Here is a 6,750-nt window from a genome sequence, read left to right as displayed (position 1 = left end):
CGACCTCACGCTCACCACTCAAAAGCATAACCAACTGGACCACGCGCGTGGTCTGATTAACAAAGGCATTGCATTGATTATATTTTGAATCAAATTTCCAAATTCAGTTTCAAAAATATGGCGCCAAGAACATGAATCCCATTTGAATTTGAAAATCTCTGAAACTGAACCAAATTGATCAAGTGAAGGGTCTATCTTACTCGTTTTTTCACAAGGAACATGATGGTACCATTTAATTTCATTTATTTTTGCTCTAAGGTGATCAATTTTCTGATGAACACGAAGAACCCTAATATGACAAATCATTGTGAAATCGTGTATGATCATGATATGATGCAATTGATTGAGGGTTAATGATCCTCATAGGTGCAGAAACAAGATGGTATGCTCATATTTCATTTATGATGCGTGCAAGTATGAGTTTGAAGTTCAAGTGACTTACCTTCAAAAACGGCCAAACTGGAGATTTGATTCTTCAATATAAGTGTTACAGATGCTTTGTATCAATCTGGATAGCTTCAATGATGATTATGGAAGGTGTCTGGATGTCTGGAACAAGCTGAATTCATCTGAGCATGGCCATGGCACCTGAACTGCAGTTGCTTCAAGTATGAATCGAATTTGAAGATGGAGGTGTTACAGGTCGTATGTGAGTGTTTGGATCATTCATATGAAGTATATGGAAGGTGTTAGAAGTGATAGTTTGGACAGAAATGGTCTGGAATGAAAATTGGCATGATAAGGTTCAATATGTGTTCATATGGAAGTGGGGTAGTGATTTTGAGTTCTGAGTGTTTTTGGGGTGTGTGGATGGATCAAACACTTCACATTTGATGTTTATGGGATGTTAGAACCCTCACTTTGCTTAGAAATTGCAAGAGATGGAAATTGCAATTCTCCCTCTTTGAAACTCATGAAACTTGTAACTTAAGAAAGAAGAGAGAAAACCTATGATTATGAGGTTTTGGTGTGATTTGAAGAATGTTTTGAACCTCTATTTATAGGCCAAAGTTTCTGAACTCCAAGCTTTGCAAGTTGATCAAAGAATGGTGATTTGGCACTTAAGAGATAAAATGGAATCTTACCATTAAATGCATATGGTTAAAGTTACCAAACCATGGTTAAAATTGGCTATGCTTCTTATCTCTTTCCCATCTGTCTCAAATCAGAAAAATATCTCCAATTATTGCCTCTATGCATCATTACTTGGTCCATTTGGCAATTTGGTTCATAACTTTGTGAAAATGGCTTGAAATTTCAAGTGAAAAGTTCACTAATGGCAAAATTCAAAACCATAGCTACACTCCATATTTTTTCATGCTCTTGGACATTTTGGAAAGCTCATGTTACACACTTCAAAACCTTAGTTGAAAGTTTCTTCAAGACCTTTAAGGAAATGGGTGAAAAAGATCCATGAACTTTGAAGAAAATGAGATTTTAAGTGAAGTTTTCAAAAAGTACCAACTTTGAAGCACCATATCTCTTAAATGGTTGATCTTATGGAAAAAATTTATATGTGTCAAAGTTGTTTATTGGATCAAAATCTACAACTTTCATGTTGGAAGTTTTTTTCAGTTTGTAGGTGAAATTTTGAGAAATTCCCTTTCAAAGTTTGGAAAAAACCATGAAAAACACTTAGAAAAATTTTCTAAGTATGAAAGTCAAACTTTGACTTTTTGATTCTTGATTGATTTTCTTGATTTTTCTTGATCAAATGACTTCTCATATCATATATTGATGATTTAAAACTTCAAAAGTCATGGTTGACCAAAATTCCCCAAAAGTCAATGGTGATCTTGTACAGTTGACTTTTTCAGACGAATCGCGTTTCTGGAGATTTCAAATGAAACAGGCTATCCTCATCAAATGAATGGTATGAATGGATCACATTGAAGCATTAGAGGATATTGAGCCATGGTTTGAGTTGTGACACCATGTCCTGATTAAAAAGTCAGTTGTTCAGTGAATTAGGTCAAAAAACCCTAATTGTCGACCTGATGAAATTGATGACTGTAGGTCTTGAATTGAGATGCAATTTCCATGGGATATTGTCATAGGGATTATTTGAGGATGATTGAAACCTTTGATTGACTTCCTGGGGGTTTTTATGGTTTCCCAAATGTGATCCCTGATTTCAGTCCCTGATAGTTCAAAACCCTGATCTGAGGATTTGTCTGATCAATCTTTGTGTAGGAGATGTTATGAGCCAATGGATTAGGTCAAAATGATGTACTTGAGGTCTTGATATCATGTCCCAAGTCATTAGATCAAATACTGAGCAAAAGTCAGGGGTATGCTATCTTCAGGCAAAACCCTAATTCAGTCGATTCAAAGCTCTTGAGTTTGTTGAAATGAATCTCTGAGGACCAAATGTTGATTGTAGATGAAGATGATTCATTTGAGATGAAGGGAGAACAAAACCCTAATTGAGTGTTATTTGCACTGATGAGTGATTTCCTGATTAAACCCTGCTGAGTCACAAGTAACAAACACAAGCTATGCAGTTTGTTAGAGATGCAAATGATACATATGCAGATGATATGAGGTGGTATCTTAGGTCAAAAATTGGGGTATGACAGTCGCCACCGACTTTTATTTTATCCAATTAAGGAAAGGTTTATAAAAGAAACAGAAAAAGACCTTTAAGAGATTTTGGGTTCGGGGGTAGGTTATACAAAGGGAAGGTATTAGCACCCCTTTGTATCCATGGTTATCCATGGGCTCTTAATTTCTTAGCTCACTTGTCTGAATCATTTGTCTTGCTTTGAAATGCTTGTATGTGTTTTTAAATACCTTTGTAAATTAACTTTGTAATGATCCTTGTGCGAATGTATACAAAGTGTTTTATCTTTCGAAAGATGTTTTGAAAAAAAGATCTTTAACTTCGTAATGATCCTTGTTTGGATATATACAAAATGTTGTCTTTTTTGGAAGTTTTGAAAAAACAGTGATATGTGAAACGTTTGTTGTTTTGTTTGATTTGAGCAAGCAATTAGGAGATCTACCTTAAGTTTATAAGGTCCTTACCTATTTTCTTTTAGAAAATTTTCTTTTACTGGATACAGAAAGAAATTGTTTTGAATTGTATTTGAAACAGTAGAATTGATTTTGAAAAGAGTAATAGAGGGATTACCCTAAGAGGTGCAAGTGTGATTGTGTTTTATTTTCAGGTATTTTTATCTTTGAAGTTAGTGATCTAACGCTTCAGTTATTATCTTTGACATACACGCAGTTTTATATGTACAGAATTTTAAAGTGCAGGAATGTAAAATGCGGAAAATAAATCTACGCTATTACATCGATTGTGCGAGAAATGTAAACTACGCTATTTACATGATTTTGACAACCTATACACTTATCTAGGAATTTAAATTGCAATAAGATAAAGGGAATTATTTTTGGATTTTCGGATGATTGATTTTAATTAACATTAATGCATAATTAATTTAATTAAAATGTCCATAATTTAGAAATAAAATTTAAACCTAAAAATTAAATCTAAAATATGTTCAAATTGTTTGTTAATTAATTTTAAAATAAAATAAATTTTTGATAGTGATTTTTTGAAATTGTTTTAGAATTATTAAGTTAATTAACATATAATTACACAAATAATTATACACATAAATTAAACTTAAAGAGGAAAATATTCTAAATATGTACAAAATTAGTTTATAATATATAAACTTAATTTAAATAAAAAGAAAATATTTTTTTGATTTTTTTGATAGGTTAAAAATAATTTAAAGGGAAATATATAAACATATATTGATTAATTAAGCAAAATATTTTAATTGTTAAGAAAAATAAAATATTTTTGTGTCAAAAATTAATACAATATTTTATTAACCTAAAAATATTTTTTGTGTATTTTTCTGTTTTTTTAAACTATTTTTAAATAATTTAGCAAAGAAAATTAAATAAAGTAAAAAAATATTATGTTTGAATCAGGTGTGGTAGAAAGTAGGGTTTATGGTGTGGTTGTGCATTCGTGAGCGTAGGATGAATTTTTAGATGCATCTAGTGGGTCAGATTAAAGGGAACATGATATAATGATGAGACTGCTTGCACTGAATTCAAAGAGAATTCAAATCTTTGACTGGGCCCACACGCGAGTTGACCAGCGAATGAGAGGAAGGGAAAGTGCCACGCAAGCGGTCAAAGAGTCTTCTCCACTATTCATCTTCTTCTTCCTTTTTCCTGCGGAATTTGCAGCCAAATTACATGCGGATTTTTCTTCATTTTTCCATGCTTCTTGGAACCTACATAAACGTGAAAATAAATTACCAAGAACAACCCAGATCCACTAAATGGCATGCTGGGAGTTCATTGGTGGTGTTAGTTTTGACTAAACCCCCCCCCCCCCATCTATGAAAACGAAAGCTTTACATTCTTGGAGTTCAAAAATGGCACACGATGCTTTAGGGTTTATGGCTCATATGTGATACGTTGGATCATCTCTAAATCATGGTAGGAACCCATAGAAACCATTAGATTGCATTGAAAAGCATTAGAACATGAGATATTAAAATTGGAAATTTAATAGAATATGGAAGAATGGTTATGCATGTTCTATGTACAAACAAGCATGACTATTGGTCTGAACCTGTTCTATAATAGCCCAGGAGAAGATTGAAGTGTTTATTTGAGATTGATATGAGCTTATACAAAGAAAACGAAAATGTTCAAAGTATGTGATATTTTTGAGATTTTTATGAACTTCTTTGCTATATTCTTGCCAATTTTCGTGTCCTTTTTTTTGGTGATGTATTACAAGCCATTATAAACAAAAAGAAGTGCTGCAAACTTAAGCTACCAAGCATTGATGATTTTTGAATCTTTAAATTTTTTAATATAAAAATCTTTGAATTCTTTGGCCATGGCTTTGAATTTTCTTCACCCTCTTGCTCTAGGCCTGCCATGTACTTCTCTTTGTTGCAGAAAATAAGCTACCTTGGTGACTCAAGCAAGAGACAAAAGCTTTGGATAATGATCTTGCACCATTTCTTTTTAATTTAATTTTAAAGGTAATAAAATTAAATTAAAAAAGAAATAAAAATGTTATGGGCCCAATGTTGGTCGTGGAAGCCCTTTAACATTATTGGGAACATGTTTGGATCATGAAAACTTGGCCTCTTTTGGAAAAAAACATTTTTGATCAATGTTGGTTTCATGCATTTTCCCAAAAAATAGCCAACTTCAACAAGGCATATCTCCCTCAATTTTGATCATATAAAGGAGTTCTTGTACTTTTTAGAAACCTCAAGATGTCCTCTATGAGTATTTTAGCGCTATAATACTCATTTCTTGGAAATGATTTAGGTCAGTTAATGATTCTTCTACGGCTTGTAATTTCTATTATTGGACCATATTATCTCTCTCTTGTATAAAGAGGTAATTTGTCGATCGTTGTATCTTTTGTGTTTATATATACCATTACTTATTTTTAAAAAATGACTGAAATTATTAAAATTTTGAAAATAATGATTCTATTTATTTTCTTATTTCTTGTTGTGACTGACGTTACTGGTCTACAACTTATACATCTAATCTACAAGAGAGCTTCTGATTGTCTACCCTCTTTTTGTCCACCTCATAAAGCTTATAGATGCGTTCGTAAAATATGTTGGTGTTTGCATCCTTGAAATAATATACTTCCTTAATAAGGAAAATAATTTAAATATTATATATAAAATAATGTAAAATGGTCATTAAATCCATATTTTATAATCATTATAATTTCTCCTTTTTCTTTATTTTAATAAATTTTATTTAAAATAGCAGTAACTATTATAGTTAATTTTATTTGTTTGTATGACTAGTTTTATTTACATTTTATTATATTGTTATCATGATTTTTTTCCATTTTAATTTATAATATTCAAATCGTTCATGCCTAAGAATAAAAAAAAAATACATAAAATCAAATATATTTTTACGGTAATTAAAACTTATTTGGACGGATTAGTTCAAACAATTGAATTGGAAAGTAAAATTCTAACCGTTCAATTTGAACTTGAAAATAGTCATATATAAGAATCGGAATTTAAATAAATAAATTTAATTAAAAAATCAGTAAAAAAAAACAAGAATTTAGATGATTTTTAAGGTTTTGAGGTTGGTAAGGGGTTGAGGTAAGGTGATCCTCTTTCACCTTTTCTCTTTGTTTTGGTTTCGGAAGGTCTAACGGGCTTGGTTAGGAAGTCTATTGAGGTAGGTGAATTTGATTTTTTTCTCTATCAATCGGAATTGTTCGATTGATATCCTTCAATTTGCGGATGACACCTTGTTGGTCGGGAAAGGGAATTGGAAACATGTTTGGGCTATAAAGGCGACACTTAAGGCATTTGAGTTGGTGTCGGGTTTAGGCATAAACTATCACAAAAGCAAGCTAATTGGGATTAACATTAATATGGGTTTTTTGGAAGCGGCTTCGAATGTTCTCTCGTGTAAGATTGAAGATAGTAATTTCTTTTTTCTAGGGATTCCGGTGGGGTTTAATCCTAGAAAAACCGAGACTTGGGAACCTCTTTTATCCAAGACGAGAAATCGGTTGGCGGGTTGGAAAAATAGATTTCTAAACTTAGGAGGGAGGATCACTTTGTTGAAATCCATTTTGAGTTCCTTAACCGTTTTTTCTATGTCCTTTTTCAAGATGCCGTCCAAGGTGGTGAGGGAGTTCACGCGTCTTCAAAGTGGTTTTTTATGGGGGGGGGGGGGTGGTGAGGAGAAGAGATGTATTCATTGGAT

The sequence above is a fragment of the Vicia villosa genome, linkage group LG5, assembly GCF_029867415.1.
Source record: "Vicia villosa cultivar HV-30 ecotype Madison, WI linkage group LG5, Vvil1.0, whole genome shotgun sequence".
In the NCBI taxonomy this organism is placed as follows: Eukaryota; Viridiplantae; Streptophyta; class Magnoliopsida; order Fabales; family Fabaceae; genus Vicia; species Vicia villosa.
Note: the sequence above shows the minus strand (reverse complement) of the source record.